Below are 18,307 nucleotides of genomic sequence, written 5' to 3'. Positions count from 1 at the left end.
GGGAAATTCCTGCGGACTGGTTGGTCTTGACGGCGACCTTTCATGATGGGCGTATCATGTCTTTTCACATTCATTGACGAGGGGTGTCTGGGGGCTGTCTGTGCTGATATTGTCTTGAGAACCGCATTTCCCATAATCGAAGTGTTGGGTACACTGATCGTCAGGATTCGTGGGAGTCCAACCATCACCCTTTCTTCATAAAATGCGGGGGTGGGACCTGACTTCGCTCTCTCTACATTGTGATTCTCACGTCAGTCTCGTCTCTTCGATATTCCTTTTCTCCGACCAGCCTTCTGTTACTTTGTGTTCTGGTAGTGATGTCTTCCGAAAATCTGTCCAACACCGTACTCCTTCCGATGTTAGGTCGGTGTTCTTGTGTAGTGGGTGGCGTTCGACTACTGACAAGGCAACCTTGGCCTCATTAGCCTACACCTATCGAGTGCCAGAGTCTGTTTCCTTTGAAATCCGTGGCCCTAATAAAGGTGTCGTGGACGCAAAGGGCCACTCCAGTAAGGTGGCCTTATATCCTTCTATGTTTGTATGCGGCCCGAGATTGCCATTTGCTCGCCCCGTTCATGACCTTTTGGATGGCCTTGGTTTGGCCCCTTCCCAATTGCACTCGAACATCTGGCGGCTGTTGATTTGTTGCTGCATTATCTTGCGGCGGGCTTTGTCAAAATCTTACTCGGATGACACAGACCTTACTGGCCACGAGTTCCTTCTTGCCCATAGGGTGCTACACCTAAAGGGAAATGTATGCAGCTTTAAGGCGTTCCATGCCCTAGTTACTTTGGAGCGGCGATATCGCAAGATAAAAGACTAGTCTCCCAAGTTCTTCTTTGTCTCGGGTCGCGGTTGGGAATTTCCATTGGGCCAGGTGAACCGTAGGGAATTTCCCGTTCGAACGGATTGGGGACAAGTTCCGGAAGATAAGGCTGTGCATCCGACAATCACAACTTATGAATCGAAGCATCTTGCGACCGTGTGGGAATGGGTGCAACAGCATGCCGACAACATTTGTTCTGAGATCCTCCTTTCTGAGGAGAGTGTGGAGGGCTTTCTGCCTCCCATGGGGCACCTTCCTTTGAGTGACAGGCCGATGGTTAAGCGGCCAAAGGAGGCTCCACCTCAGAAGCAATCCTTGGACCTTCATATTTCAGTCACCGAGAAGAAAACCCAGCCGGAAGGTGTTTGGGCCGAGGACCAACCTCCTTTCGGGTTACAGGTGGCCTCCGTGCCGGTTGCAAAGGGAAATTTGATGGGTAGTTCTCTAGCGGTTCCCCCTGCTACAATTGGGGAGGCGTTCAGGATGGTGGCCGAGATGGGTCCTCTCCTTGAGAGTATTCTTATGTTATCCTCTCCTAGTGAGGGGCAAAATCCTCCTTGGATCTCTCTACCTTCTTCGTCTCGTTCGGTCATAGGGAGTCATTCTCTCGAGGTGGCCGATGAGGAGGGAGAAGCCTCCTCTTGCAATCGTGTGGAGGTTGATGATCGCACAGGAGGTAGATCATCTTCGCATGTGGAAGTTTTTGGGAGTGAAGTGAATTCGGTTGTCGGCCCTTTTGCAATTAGTCATACTTAGAGGGCCGAAAATGCAGCTTTAGTGTTGCCACAAACTCCTTCCAATTATTGTAATTTAATATTAATGAGAATTATTCATCAGTTTCAACCATAATCTGAGTATTGGAGGAGAGGCCCCTCGCCTTAATACAATTACTAGCATAAAATAATAGTTACATGTCATGCCCTAACAGTGGTCTCAGAGCCGCATTCTTACGACATGGCTGAGGGAACCCGTCATGCTCAATTGGCTGAGGCAGTAATGACGTTGAAGGGTGAGTCAGTGCATTTGAGAGAAGAACAAGAGAGACAGAAGCAAATGCTGGAGGCAATATTGCAATAATCTGGCAACAAGTTATGATCAACTAGCAGTAGCACCTGGAAACCAAAACATGGGAGAAAACTCAGTAGATAATGCTTTTAAGTTTAGTGGGAACCCATTGTTTGAAAATCAAGGAGAGATTCATGCTATATCCCTTAGAATGGACTTTCCCAAACTTGATGGGTCTGATCATATGGAGTGGGTCCTTAAGGCTCAACAGTAGTTCTCATATTTTCATACACCAGATGACTAGAAATTACAAATAGCCTTTTTCCACATGGAAGGCAAAGTCCTTTCTTGGTACTTCTGGTTAATGGAATCTGGGCCTATAAATAATTGGGAGGAGTTTGTGGCAGCACTTAAGGTGCGTTTTGGGCCCTCTACGTATGAGGATTCAATTAGGGCATTCACTAAGCTTAGACAAACAACCACTGTCGAGGACTATCAGACTTAATTCGAGGTCCGATCTAATAAAATCAGTGGGCTAACAGAGGAGTTCCGTATAAGTACATTCATCAGTGGGTTAAGGGATGACCTACGACTTATAGTAACTATGTTTAAATCCACCACCCTTTTAACTGCCTTCAGGTTGGTGAAATTACAGGAGGAAGAAGTATGTAGAAGAGGCCAGGGAGTAGTAACAAGAACCCAAACATACACCCCACATGCACCTCAGCCAATCCCTAAACTTACTGCACCAACCCCAATGTTGAGGTTACCCCCACCACCAAATAGATCAGACTTTAAACCTAACCCCTCAAATTACAATTCCACAAACCCACCAAGAAAATTTACCATACCCATTAGGAGAATTTCACCAGCACAGATGCAAGAGAGGTGTGAAAAAGGCATTTATTATTATTGTGATGATAGGTTTCAGCCAAGACACAAGTGCAGCAAGCCAATAATATTTTTGTTGGAAGGGATGGAAGAAGAAACAGAAGAAGTGGAAGCACCCGAGGGAGCATTAGCCATTATACAACCCACAGAACCTGAGGAAGAGGGAGGAGAAGCAGGTGAATTGCTTGGCATTTCTTTACATGCCATGTCAGGATCCATTTCACCAAAGACAATGAGAGTGGAAGGTATGATTAACAGTCAAAAGATGTTGATTCTTATTGACATAGGTAGCACTCACAGTTTTATTGTAATACCCCAATGAAAGGCCCAAACCACATGGCCTATACTCTAAAAAGACTAGTCAATGATACAATTGGAGTCACATTGGAACCTTATAAAAAGTAAGAACTTTTCTTTTCCAAACAATGTGAGATCACATCTACTACCTACCATTATCCTTATCATATGGGGTATCACAATCTATCTCCTTAAATTCTCGACATTATTTTAAGTTCTCATATGATGATTTGTTTGGTTATCGTTTGGCTTTTGAAATCCCTTTTAGGATACTGTTAGTTGGTTTGTGATATTTGCATGTTTGGGTGTTCACCTGAGTTTAAAACTTGAGGAGGTGGCCCATAATTACAAATTGACTGTGAAGGGGTTTCTCATACTAAGATTGAGGATTTAACTGAATTTGAAAAGGATTTAAATGGGGAAATGATGGGGTTGTGCGCATAGCATAAAAAATGACGTGTTTGGCTAAACAAAGCTGAAAATCCACCTGACCTGTTCAGGCAGTAGGTTGCACGAATTTTTCTTGTTCTTGCCTTCGCTGCACTTGGTTATGCACCCATCCAAACAAGTAAATAATTGTTACGGAGTTTTTATGTTTCGTGTATTATTTGGGTGTGCTTTTGTGTTTTTGTGTTAGATTGTTTACTTGTAAATATAGAAGGTTGTTGTTTCATTTGTTAGATTGATTTTATGTTGTTGTTTCAGAGTTCTGAAATGCAATTCCTATGTAACGTGTTTGTAATGATCCGCTTCTGTCAGGTCAGCTTGTTGTGCCAATTCCTTGCACTTTTTCTTACTGCTTGTGATTAATTCTCTCCAGTTTCACTATTTTTGGGCTTCCCAACTACTTCCTGGTACGTTCTACTTTTCTTTTGTGCGAGTGTATTATGTTTTGTTCGTTTCTCCATGGTGGTGTTGTTAGTTGTGATGATCGTGTTTTTCTCTATGTAGTGCTGTTTTGTTTATTGGGGAAAAATTAGGAATGGTTTTAGTGTTGTTTACAAAGTATTGAATACCGTTTCAATGGTTGTTTCGGTTAAGGTATTGGAATGAAATATTTTGGTATCAACACCGTTTCGAGTATCGTTTCGGGATAGTCTATATATAATAAATTAATTATATATTTATAAATTATATTTTAAAATAATATCAATACAAGTCTTAAAAAGTTAAAACATATATTTATAAAACTCAATAATATTTGTAAGTTCTCAATCCAACTATTTAAAAAAATAATTACTCATGATCTTCATCACCAAAAGGGAAGTAGAGATCCTTTGATTTTCAGTCCTTGAGAAAAGAATATTAAAAACAATTAAGAAAATAGTCTCCAGATGTGAGAATTGGAGTGAAAATTATAAAAAAGGTCAGAATTTTTACATTAATTACAAAAAAATTAATTTCGGTGGTACGTCGAAATCGGTTGGTATTAACGAAACACACCGGTACGGCCGGTATTTAACTTGGTACGAAACAAATATCTCTCCTATACTAGTCACTATTTTGGTACGGTAAATACTGGCTGTACCGGCCGGTACGGTATGAAATTCAAAACTTTGGTTGTGTATGCAATGCTGTGTGTTCAAGTATTGAAAGAATCACACAATGCAAGGATAGCATAAATTGAACCTATGATAATTTGTCGTTATAAAGTCAACAAGAAATACTTTGTATATTCCTTTCTACATGAATCCATCATTTAATGTCTGATATGCACATAATTATTGAAATTATCAGAAATTTTTATACCGATAAAATGGCATTCGATCTATGCATCACATTCAAACTATGGATCTCTGTCTGATATTTGCAACCCACCGTTTTAGACATTTCTGACGCCCTTTTAATGATCGAAGATGAAGATAAAATATGTTTTAGTTTCTCCTTTCTGCACAAATATTATTTATTCTTTTCTGTATATTTAATCATATATGATACAATTGGACTTGCATAACAATCCACCAGTCATAATTCCTAGTACAAAAAAAAAATATTTTTCTGTGTTGATTCAATAATTTTCTCCTAGCTTTCTCTCATCAATCCAACATTGGAATGATTTATAAGTTCCAACTCTTTAATCTACAAATCCCACATTTAGCTATTCTATTGTTTTTTTTTTCCTGATCTTAATCAAAATTCTATTAACATTTTTTCTATAGTGGAACTACAATTTCTTTTGAAGCAATTCGTAAATACATCTGTCCAATCATGTGGAGATTTCCTTTTATAAACCTTACATCAGTCTCTAAACCGGTTTATATTTGTGTAATTCGTCGTCCCTACTTTCCAAATGTATTTTTCCTTAAGAAAAATAAAAGCATTACCAACATGAGAATCATGTATATTGACATAGCAAAACACCTTGGCTAGCTATTTCGTTAATTTATTTCATTCAAAGTTAATTACTTAACCAATTTTTTTTCTGTTTATACCTTCCGCTCACACTATTTTTCTTGGCCTAACGCACAACAACAATAACCATATTGATGCACTAAATTCATTTCCTGTAGGACCATCTACCATATGATCTCCAAAATATTGCAGAACAAGCTAGCTTCCAAAAAGGAGTGGATCATCCACCTTGGCGGAGAAGTAGATCAACTTCGACAGCAACGCCATAAGAGACGGCCTCGTTTGCATTCAAAACCCACCTCAACTCATCTCAATTTATCTCATCCCATCATTACAACTTTCCTAATTTTCCACACAAAATATAATAAACAATTCAACTTTTTTAAATCCTAAAACAACTTTTTCAAATTTCTACACAAAATATAATAAATTATTCAACTTTTATTCTACTATTCACAAATCATCTCGACCCATCTCAACTCATATTTGAATCCAAATTACTTCTTAATATCCTGTCCATCACCCTATGAAGGAAACAACAACATGAACACTAAATATCGACTCCCACCAAACTGCAAAGTGTTCTATTTTAATGACTGATGAATGAAATATTGGTATGGTATCTACTGTTGGCTGCGAAGACTGCAATTTAAATTGTCATGGTTGCTTATTCACTAAACTTGCATCAATTTTCAATCTGTTTTAACTTTGTATTCTTCCACTTCATACTTTATGAACAAGTTTGAACTACTTTGTATATTTACTTTGCCATCCTACATAATCTGTCGAGTTAAAACATCCACATATTCCTTACCCGCTTGGTGAATTTGAATAAATCCGTTCCAATATTAAGATTGATGTTTCTGTCTATTATACAGTCAATCATATACTATTACCTATTGCTCGTGATATTCATATTTCTTAGTCTATTTTTAGCAATAATTTGCCTTTACAAAGAATATTTAATTTTAGGAAGAACTTCCTGGCCTATTCTTCTAATTGGGCAAACATTGCACGTTGAACTCTTACTAGTATATTATATATATAGCTATCACTGTGGAATGTTGATAGTATATCTATGACGTGGCGGACTTATGGGAAAAGATCGACTATATAATACGTTAAAAATAGGAGAACATTAATATTCATTTCGAGTTGATGATCTTTTGTCTTTTACAATCCGCCATCAATTGTGGGCTGTTGTACTAAGATATCCTCTTTAGATCCGAGAAGGAAAAATCTCCCAGTTTTAGTAGCTTGTTTTGACTATTATCCATTCATTTGGGGTACTAATCATTTGTATAAATTATAAATATATAGGTTTTTTACAGGCTTTTTATAAAAAAAATGTGAATTTCATCGTGAAAAAAAAAATGTAAAAAGATCTCTTTCTTAGTGTGAGGTAATTTTTCTTTTATAAAGATCTTAGAAAAAATTTACTTAAAACTTATAAGTAGTATTATTACTCTCCTACAAATATTTAAATTGAAAAGAGATACTATAAGAAAATTATTTATTTGTTGTCAATTATTTCTTGTGAAAATGACTATTTCTTATTAAAAAGAGTCTATTTTCGTTCTAAATAACTATTATCGTTACAAATAATCTATCACAAATACTCGTTTTTCTTGTAGTGAGAGGATGCTTTGGCTCTCTTGTCCTAAAACATACACACAAACACACAAAAGTCAATTAAAGAGTACTAGTGCAAGGATGAAAGGGCTCATGAGAAAAAAATATTGGTCTGTAAAAATATTGCTCTGAATTCTCATATCATGAATTACAAAATAATTTGAAATCTCGTCATTTATCTTTAATAGTAAAAATTATTTGTAAAGTTTTAGGGTGCGAAGATCTATATTTTCTTAAAAAAATAATAAATCTAAAATTCTTATAAAAAAAACCTTACTTTTTAACGACAAATGCTATTTTTTGTTTAGAACAAATATGCAAAACTTACCTATTCTTGCATTACAACCCTAATCTGATCTAGTAGTAAGCAACGCGGGACCATTTTCTGTCACGGCATCATGATCACTTCAGAGAATTCTTTGCCTTTTTTTTTTTGATAAATACGTGTCAGCCACGATATTGAAGGAAATGGACCCACGAATTGGATAATCATGTGGAATCTAAGAAAAAAAAATAATTGGATTTTGTTGATATATATATGCTATATTGCTATCACTGTGGAATGTTGATTAGTCTCAGTAGTGACGTGGCGGATTTATGGGAAAAGGATTGGTAAAATACGTTAAAAATAGGACTCCGATCCATTATTCATTTCGACCAAACCACCGTCAAGTGTTGGCTGTACTACTAATTAAGATTATCTCTCTAGATCCGAAAAGAAAAAGTCCACTGAATTTGGGTAACTTGTTTTGACCGTTGAGCATTGATTTGGATATCCTGCAAATATTTAAATTGAAAGGAGAGGATGCTTTGGCTGTCACGAAACTTGTATAAACAGTCTATCAAAGAGTGTTGGGATCAAACGGGCTCTGTAAAAAAATATTGCTCTGAATTCTGATAATTACCCGGGGAGGGAATGTTATGGTCAAGATTGACATGGCGAAAACATATGATCGAGTACACTGAAATTTTTTATTTCAAGTGCTCGAGGGTCTAGGTTTTTCTCAAAATTTTTGTCAGCTGGTTCGTTCATGTGTTATCTCTCCTTGGTATTTGGTGATGATGAATGACTCTTATAAATGATTTTTTAAGTCAAACAGAGGGTTTCGGCAGGGTGATCCTCAATCGCCTTATCTATTTATTTTGATGCAGGAGGTTTTATCTCGTCTTCTTCGACAGAAGTTTGAGAGTGGATGTATTGGAAAATTCTACCATCCAAGGGGGACTCCGATGATTTCACACTTGTTGTACACGGACCTGCCTACATTGCGAGGGTGCTCATGGTCGCAATCTTAGATGCTGAGAGTGGTTTTGGTTTTTTTGTACTTTTTGTTTGGTTTGGTTTTTGTTTTTTGAGAAGTTTTCTTTGTAAGTTCGAGTGACTTTGATTTTCTTGTTACATAGTATTCCTCCACCATAAATGAGGGATTTGTTTAATAAAATTGGGTAGGGGTCACTCTTGGAAATGTTGGACCTAACTCTTTTTTTTTTTTTTTTTTTTTTTTTTTTTTTTTTTTTTTATAAATTTCTTAATTTATGAAAAGTATGGTCAGTATTGTTGATGTTGACCATGAGCTAGACGTTCAAAAGTCCAGCTATGATCGTATGAGTTTGGGGTACATGACTTCCCAAGGCAAAGAATCTCTAGCCTCCTCATTTGTTGCCACTACTTCTCAAGCTATTGTTTTTGTTAAAGGAAGTCAAGATGTGGTTGTCCCAAATGAAGCTGTGTCAAAGTCAAATCACTCAAAAACTCCTCTTCGAAAATCAACCTCAAATAAATCGAAGTAAGTTTGGAGGTAAGATTGTACCTATTTGCTATCATTGTGGTATTTCTTGCCATATAAGGCCACATTACTTTAATTTGAGTAAAATGGAAAAATATATAGAGGTGAAAAAAAAGAAGAAGGTAAAGAGCCTTGGAAAGCAAGTCCAAGAGTTAAGCCAACAAATAACACCATAAGTGCCAAGGCATGTGAATTGTCCGAATTTTGTCTTGGCAACAAGGATAAGACCACAAAAAGTTGCGATGATGTAAAGATGGCCTCAAAATTTAAAGCAAAGTGAATGGTCAAAAGAGATGATGTGTCATATTAATTAATAGGACCACTTGCATATTATTTCATTCTTTGCATATCATTAGTTTAGGACATGCATTTCACATTCTTTTATTTGTTTGCATATAGAAAAAATCGGTGTTTCTTCATTGCGAAAAAAAGATAAACACCCTGCACGGATTCGTTCCTCAAGTCCTTATAGAAAAAATCATTGGTCTATTCATTGTAGAAAAAGATGAACAATAAAATGGACATACCAAGGGTTGAGAACCTTATGTTTGGAGGAGATACTTTATCAAAATATCTAAGCCTATTAGGGTTTTACTTTTGAGGAGTTCTTCAAAGGGTTTCCCTTCGTAACCAAAATTGGCAATGCAATTTATTTATTCAACGTTATTACTGAATTATTAAATTAATTGCATATTTGACAACTAACGAATTTATTGAGTGAATTGGTAGATATTTCCATTGCGATACATGGTACTTGGATAATTTCAGTGTATTTGCTAATTCAAGACTCCTACGGCTTCTCGAACACCAACAAAGATTTTATCGGTCTGATCATCTGTATTTATTAATGTTACTACTTTCCTTAAAAACAAAATTCGACATACTCCCTTACCTATATATGCAATCTCTCTCTTGGCATAGTTGCGGGCCACTACAAGAAATCAAAAGATGGCAATAACATTCTATAATTAATTACTTGGACCCATAACCCATCACATGTCCGGAAAAATAGTGAAGTAGTTAGCTTTGGTTAGTTCACTGTTCACCTTTCAAGCGAAGACTCATGTTCGACTCAAGCTAAGAAGCCTATAGGAAAGCAGCAAACATATCTGCTTATATATGGAGTATGATTCATCACACTTAATTTTTTGGGGTCTGGCTATTAGTCATCAAATGTGTACACGAACTAAAATGGGACCCAAAATCAGTCTTAGAGGGTGACTCTCTCATGTTATAGATGTGGCAAGTACTCAATCAGATGGCCATTTTAATCATGTTTTTCTCGGCTTTCTATCCGAGGAATACAAAATGTTCATCACTCAAGTCGTGGATCGACATTTAATTTAGCATAGCTCAAACATATTTAGTTCAACTGTTATTATTATACAACTTTTTCTTTGATTTTTGTGATCTATCTGTTGTGTGGGTTCCCTCCTATATGGAGGATGGCCCATGTGGGTCCATTAAGCCCACATAGAGAGAGGGTTTAGGCCCAGTTTAATTGTTTATTAAAATTTAAGTGTTGTTGCTTCTATTAGCAGAAAAAAGAGTGAAAAAAAGGAGAAAAACGTGTGAGAGATTGGGGAGAGGAAGAGAACCAAAAACAGGGAAGTTCGTCCAGTTTCAATCAGACGCGTTGACCATGTCATCTGTGGTCCGATTGAGCTAAAATTTTGCAGGCATGTTCAGAACTCAAGGTTCTATAATCTCAACGGTAGAGATTGCATTTGGAGCAATATTTATGGTGTTTGAGATCGTAAACAGTAACACATCTCCTTGGTGAAATCTCTTCTATCGCACTATTTGGTTGCCAAGAAAGTGTTTTCTTGAGATTATTGTTGGTTGTATGCCTCTGGTATTATCTAGAGAGAACATTTGTGTACGCATTATTGTTGATAGTGGAAGGTTTAACTGGCCTAGGTCCGTTGATTTTTTCCCTTTGCATTGAAGGATTTTTCACGTAAAAAATTCTTGACTCTTTGTGTGTGTATGATTTTGTTTTAGATTATTCTCTATTAAATTACTTCCTAATAGATTCACACAAAGTGGGAGAGAATTATTTTCGTTGTTTGGTAATTGATTTGATTATTCTAAGTCGCTGTTAAGATTTCTCTCAACAAAATGGTATTAGAGCAGGGTTGTAGACGTTCAATACTTTGTGTTGAATAATGGAAGCTAATTTGAGTAGAATGGTTACTTTGAATGGTTCTAATTATCACACTTGGAAAGGAAAAATAGAAGACCTTCTATTTGTGAAGCAATTTCATCTACTGGTGTTTACTTCTAAGAAGCCTGAAAATAAATCTGATGAAGAATGGATTTTGCAACATCGACAAGTACTTGAATAGTCATATTCTCGAAAGACTGGAAATAATAAAATGCATCTAATCAAACATTTGATGTCTTTGAGATACCAAGATGGAACTCCGTTGACAAATCACTTGAACACATTCCAAGGAATAATTAATCACTTGGCTGGAATGGATATCAAGTTCGACGATGAGGTACAGGGTTTGTGTTTGCTTGGTACATTGCCGGACTCTTGGGAGACATTCATAATGTCATTATCTAACTCAGCCCCAGATGGTGTAATCAATATGGATCTAGCTAAAAGCAGTATTTTGAATGAAGAGATGAGAAAAAAATCACAAGGTTCTTCTTTGTATTCAAGGGTCTTGGTTACAGAAAAGATGGGGAGGAGTAAAAGCAGAGGTCTGAAGAACATAGATAAAGACAGAAGCAAGTCAAACAAGTTTGCTAATATTGAGTGCTTTCAATGTGACATGAAAAAGCATATCAAGAAATATTGTAGAAAATTGAAGAGAGAATATAAGGAGAAAGGGAATGAGAAGAAGAACGATGATGAAAAGAATGATGATCAAGTTGCCGCCACTATTACTGGAGACTTCTTCATTGTTTATGATGATAATGATGTTGTATACATTGCTTCTCATGAAACTAGCTGGGTGATTGATAGTGGTGCCTCAATTCATGCTACATCTAAAAAGGATTTCCTTACAAACTATGTACCCTGTGATTTTGGCACAGTAAAGATGGGTAATAGTGGCTTGGCTAAGATTATTGGCATTGGAGATGTGTGTTTGGAAACTAATAATGGCACAGTGCTTGTTTTTAGAAATGTGAAGCACATTCCTGATATCTATTTGAACTTGATTTCTACAAGTAAACTTGATGAGGGAGTGTATTGCAAGACCTTTTGTAATGGGCAATTGAAGTTTACAAGGGGTACTATGGTTATAGTTCGAGATAAGAAGGTTTCAAATTTATACATGCTACAAGCAAGATCTCCAGTAACATTACTAATGTTATGAAGAATGAGTTCACAGTACAAACGTGGCATAAGAGACATGCTCACATGAGTGAGAAAGACTTAACAATATTAGCTAAAAAGAACATTCTATCTGGAATGAAGAGTGCATCTTTGAAAAAGTGTACTTATTGTTTGGCAGAGAAGCAGAATAGAGTTTCATTCTTCAAGGAAGTCAGGTATACTTGATTTAGTTCATTCAGATGTTTGTGGTCCAATGAAGATAAGAACACTTGGCGATTTTTTGTATTTTGTGACCTTCATAGATGATCATTTAAGAAAGTCTTGGGTTTATACCTTGAAAAGAAAGGATCAAGTATTGGAAATGTTTAAACAGTTTCATGCCTTAGTTGAGAGGTAGACTGGAAAGAAGTTGAAGTGCATCTGAACTGATAACGGGGGAGTGTATTCAGGCCTATTTGATGATTATTGTAGACAACAAGGTATTCGGCATCAAAAGAAGCTTCCGAAGATTCCTCAGTTGAATGATTTAGCGGAGAGAATGAATAGAACACTGATTGAGAGAGTGAGATGTTTGCTTTCACATGCACAATTGTTTGGATCTTTTTGCGGTGAGGCTTTGAGTACAATTGTACATGTTCTTAATATGAAACCTTGTGTTCTACTTCAGTTTGATGTACCAGACAGAGTTTTGACTAGTAAGGATGTTACTTATGATCACTTACGTGTCTTTGGTTGAAAAACATTTGTGCATATTCCAAAGAATGAGAGGTCTAAACTCGATGTGAAGACCCAACAGTGCATCTTTCTAGGTTATGGCTTAGATGAGTTTGGGTACATATTATATAATCCAATTGATAAGAAACTAGTGAGAAGCCAAGACATTGTGTTTATTGAAGATCAAACCATACAAGATATTGAGAAGACAAATAAAGTAGTGATCAGGTGCAATGATGGTTCAATTAACTTGGATCCGGTGCCATTGACAGATTTGCCAACACAGGCTGAACATGCTATTGAAGATGACCAACAGAGTCCAAGTGATGCAGATGCTCCCTTACAGAATGAGACCCTTGGTCAGTCGCCAGAACCAGAGATGCTACTAGATGTTCCACTCAGGAGGTCTATTAGAGACCGACATCATTCCACTTGGCATTCTACAGACGAGTATGTTTTAATGATTGATGGGGGAGAGCCTGAGTGTTAGGAAGGTGTTTGGTGTTGTGAAATTTGCAAAGAAGGAAGGTGGGGCTTCATATTGATAGGAATGGTCAAAACGGTGACAACATTGCAGTGCTACATGCCCGGATTTGTGACAAACTTGGTAAGTGGGTCTAGAACTTGAGAACTGCTGCTGGTTATTTGGTGAGGATGAAGAGAAATTTCGACCTCCTCGTGAAAATGATTTGATTTGCCTCTGCCATTACAACCATGTCTGCACCTCTCATGAAGCCTTGACCACGTTGTTCACGACCTCCAGTGGTAGTGAAGCGAGCTGAGGGCTCAACATGGGAGGTAAGACTCAGAGCATTGTGGGAAATGCGACTCTCATGCACAAGTAATACTTGAAACAATTCATGTGAGGAGATGGGCTCAACTGATCTTGTGGTGACAGAAGTGATGAAAGATTTATAAGCAGGACTAAGACTAGTGAGTAAATAGGTACCAAATTCTTGATTGAGTAAGGGATTACCAGTTGCGGCTAAAGTGTCAGCTAGAGAGCGAACTTTGCCAAAGTACGATGTAATGGATTGATCTCCTCGAGTAAGATTCGCAAGTTGGAAGCGCACTTGGAATTGTTTTGCTTGTGAATGTGAAGTGAACATAGAGGCTAGGAAATCCCATAGGTCCCAAGAGGTGGTAGCAGAAAGCACATGCCCTATAACAGATTTAGAGAGGGAGGAGAATAAAATGCTGAGAACGAGTTGTTCAGTTCTTTCCCAAGAAGAAAAATCTGGGTTGGTTGTTGGGATAGTGGCTATAAGGGTAGGCAAAAACTCTGGTGGACAAGATAGAGACCCATCGACATATTGGTAGAGATCTTGGCCTCTAAGATAGGCATTGATTTGAACTTTCCATAAAGGATAGTTGTTTGTGGTTAATTTTGTAGTGACAATATGGGAGAAGGAGGATGCAATGGAAGGATTGGGAGGAGGAAGGGATGAAGAAGAAGAGAGAGCCATGGATTAGAGTGACCAGTGGTCGAAATGCTCTGATACCATATCAAAGTAGCATATTTGCTAAAATTATTTAGTGTTTTGTATTGTATTTCCAAGTGTTTTTATACACAGTTTCACAAGAGAATATGGAATAAAAAAGAAATCAAGGTGGTTACAAATATTGGAGAGAATAACATAAAAGTTTCATATGGTTATTCTAGAATGTTCTTAGTGGTATCATCTATGCTAATACTTGTACCCGGAGAAGTTGGCTACAATTCCTTTTTCTATAACATCATGGCTAATTCCTCTAGGACTTGCGCAAGACTAAGGATGAAAAAAAAAAACCAGTGAATCGGACTATCCAATTTAAAACTGGTTCAGTCGTTTATCGGTTCCCTTTTTTTAAAATTGGCCAAAATCAATTTGGTTTCGATTGTTCTTTTTCTAACACCGGACCGAATTAAACCGGACCGGACCGATTCATATACATATATTTAAATTATTTATATTATATAAAATATTTTTTTATATATAATATATATAATTATATATAAAATAATTTTATATTTTATGCTAAATTGCTAATTAATATAACATTAAATTTTAAAATCCTATTATTTATGTATAATAATAGTCTAATAATATAAAATTAATATAACATTTGATATAACATAAAATTAATCTTAATATAACATTTGATCATATATTATTAATATAAACTATATACATATATTTATTAAGGATAAACACGTTTTATAGCATAATAAATTATAATATATATATTTTTTTGATAAATACATTTCTATACATTTGATCATATATAATCGTATAAAAAATGTATGTAACCATCGTATTATCACTAATATATATGTAACCAAGCATATTATCACTAACATATATATATATATATATATATGTAATAGCATCATATAATGATATAGTATTTGACTATGTATGTTAGTGATAATATGCAAGTGATAATATGTTAGCATCTAACTTATTTATATATTTGATTATATATATACACACTAATACTAATACTATTAGTAATCCACTATATATATGAATAACTATATAAATGACTGTACTATATCACTATATGATACTATAATATTAGTAATTATACCATATTATCACTAACATATAATATTAGTAGATAACTATACATAATGGGCCGCAATGGGCATGGATTACTAATAGTATCTATATATATATTGGTATTAATACTAAGTATACTATTAGTAATCCACTATATATAAATAACTATATATTATCACTATAGTCTATAGTATTAGTAGTTATACTAATACTATATTACTATATATTATAATATACTACAATATATAGTATATTATAACATACTATATATATATATAATATACCAAAAAATCGGACTGAATCGGATCGGAACCGATAAAATTAGAAATAATGGTTTAGTGGTGTAACTGGTGCGGTATTAGTTCTTCAAATTTTAAAATTGGTGTATATCGATTCAGTTCTAAAATATGTCCAAAATCAAATCGAACTGGATCAGCCGTTACACCCCTATACAAGACTGAGTTACTGTTTACGCGCTTCTGCAAATTAGTTGTAATAATTTGATATTTTTAATAAAAAGAATTAGCACTTTTAATTAAGTTGCAGTATCATCTAAAAAGATTTGAAAAAATAACTTTACATCGTTATTGTTGCTTAATATTACGAATTGTAGGTTGCATTCGGCATCTTTTTTGGAGTCACAGGAGTTGCATGGGAGTTTCGAACTTTTGAGTCGTTGGGCACAGCTCTGCTTGGCGCCAGATGACTCTGATCCACATGATAAATCTAATCATGCTATAGATGCGGCAAGTACTCGATCAGAAGGCGATTTTGATAATGTTTTTCTTGGTTTTCTACCTGAGCAGGAATGCAAAAAGTTCTTCACTCAAGTGTAAGATGTTCAACGTTAGAGAACTGCTTCGGCTGCCGAAAAAATAGTCTGAAAATGTGTCTCAACGTGTATTTTATTTTATTTATTTTTCTTTTTTTTTTCTATGTATTTTTTTAATCATTATAAATATTTTTTAAAAAAATAAAAAATTCACAACATTATTAAAAAATACTTCCTTAATCACTAAGTTAAAAAAAAAAAAAAAAAGAATTTGGGACACAATTTTGAGACCCAAATTCAGAACCCAAAGCATTTCTCTCAACGTTAATTAAACTTATTAGTTGAACTACTATTAGTATACAACTTTCCTTTTTCCATGGTTTTTGTGATCTATCTGCAGTGAGTGAATTATTAGTTTTTTCAAATATTTGAAGAAAAGAGAGTGCAATCACAACTCATCTTAACTCATCTTTAAATCCAAACCACTCCTAAATTTCAAGCCCACTTAATCTTGAAAGGTAATTTTGGCACTTAGATCATTACAGGAAGGAGAGCAGTGCATAAATTCGATACGAATTGGCTAGTGAGACTTGAGACTAACAAACAACGAAAAGATATAATATATTCTATAATTAATATAACACTCTACATAACCAAAGAATGACCTGGAAACATCAAAATCTCTTATACAGACAAATGCAAATTATGACCCATTCAAGACTCTATTATAAATTCCCAATGTAAGAAAAGACAGGTTCTAACACAAGGGACAACATGTACTGGTGCAAAGAAATTCAAAGTAGAAGAACAAAGAAATGAAATGGGATGTCTCAAGGACTAGTGTTTAATTTGAAGGTGGTGGGGAGACGAAAGGAATTGTCGGGATTATTGTTGGAATGGAGGGGATTGAAGTTGGAATATTGGTGGGCAATGGGATGGCTAACAGCGGGGTAGTGCCAACTTTGGGACTGTTGGCATTGTTGGCAATGGGTTTGAAGGCAATGGTGGCAATGTAGGCTTTGGTAGAGTAGGTTGAGTCGGCAAAGTAGGCAATGGCGTGCTTGGCAATGGTGGCAATGTGGCTTTAGGCAGCGTTGGCATAGATGGCAGGGCAGACAAGGTGGCCTTGGGCAGGGATTGGATTGTAGGCAGCGTCAATGCTGGCGGCAGAGCAGCTGGTGTATCCAAGGGTGACGAGCAGCTAGACCCATCTAGGTGCTTGAGAGTAACAATGCCATGATAGTTGACATAAGGAAACAAAACTTAGAAAAAGCCATGAAAATTAGACACGTAGTGAGGTTAAGGAGGTAGCTCACTTATCCAACCTATGATTTGACTATGACTTGTTGGGAGACGGTCTTCCAAAATGTTAATGTAATGTAGTTAAAGTTCCTTAACAAATTTGTGTTTCGTTTATGATGGGATTAAGAATGTACGTAGTTGATTAGTTCCTAACAATGCAGCTGCATGTTTCTGCATAAATTAAACCAGCGGTGAGAAGTAAGAGGAGGCAATTTGAGGATAGTTTATCAGACCGATTATTTGATTCCATTTCTCGATTAAGTTTTAATTTTAGTTTTTGTGTTATATCTAATTTGTGGTGTATTTTGGGATCCTCGCCCCCTTTTTATGTATTTCTTTTTTATTTAGTAATGAAGTTATCTTGAAAACAAAAAAAACAATGATCTCTAGATATCTTTGTTTAAAATAAAATAAGTAGAATTACCCTCGCAGTTAACTGAAATGTTCCTTGTTTCCTTTTACCTCTTAATGAAATTCTTCATTGGATTTTCCAACTTTTTGCATAATCATATATATGTCATTTGTTTTCAGGTTAGTTAAACTACAATGATGTATTAGAGATTAGATATTTTAATTTTAATTTTTCCGCTCATTTTTTTCCTTTATATTAATAGATACGTATATTTTTGAGTAGTTCAATTAATGTGAGAATAAGGAAGGTAAAGGAGAATGAGGAAGAAGAGCAGAGAGAGAGCTGATGAAATGATGCTATTGCATTGCGTCTTTGGTGTACAAGGTGGTGCTGCTTATATAGTAAAAGAAGTAAAAACAATCCTAACAAACTAAAGGACAATCGAATATTCCTAAATCTGTACAGCTATGTAACATACTCTAAAATTACATAAATGTATAATACAACTCAGCTAAGATAAGGACTTTCTAGTAAATGCATTA

The 18,307-nt window shown here is 35.8% G+C and overlaps 1 pseudogene; it reads right to left on the bottom strand.

Moving 5' to 3' along the window:
- LOC121251074 overlaps positions 1 to 18,307 on the bottom strand; it is a 45,263-nt pseudogene that overhangs the window by 9,270 nt on the left and 17,686 nt on the right.

Source organism: Juglans microcarpa x Juglans regia, chromosome 1D, assembly GCF_004785595.1.
Source record: "Juglans microcarpa x Juglans regia isolate MS1-56 chromosome 1D, Jm3101_v1.0, whole genome shotgun sequence".
NCBI lineage: Eukaryota > Viridiplantae > Streptophyta > Magnoliopsida > Fagales > Juglandaceae > Juglans > Juglans microcarpa x Juglans regia.
The sequence above is the reverse complement of the archived record's forward strand: the minus strand, read 5'-3'. Positions and strand labels throughout refer to the sequence as shown.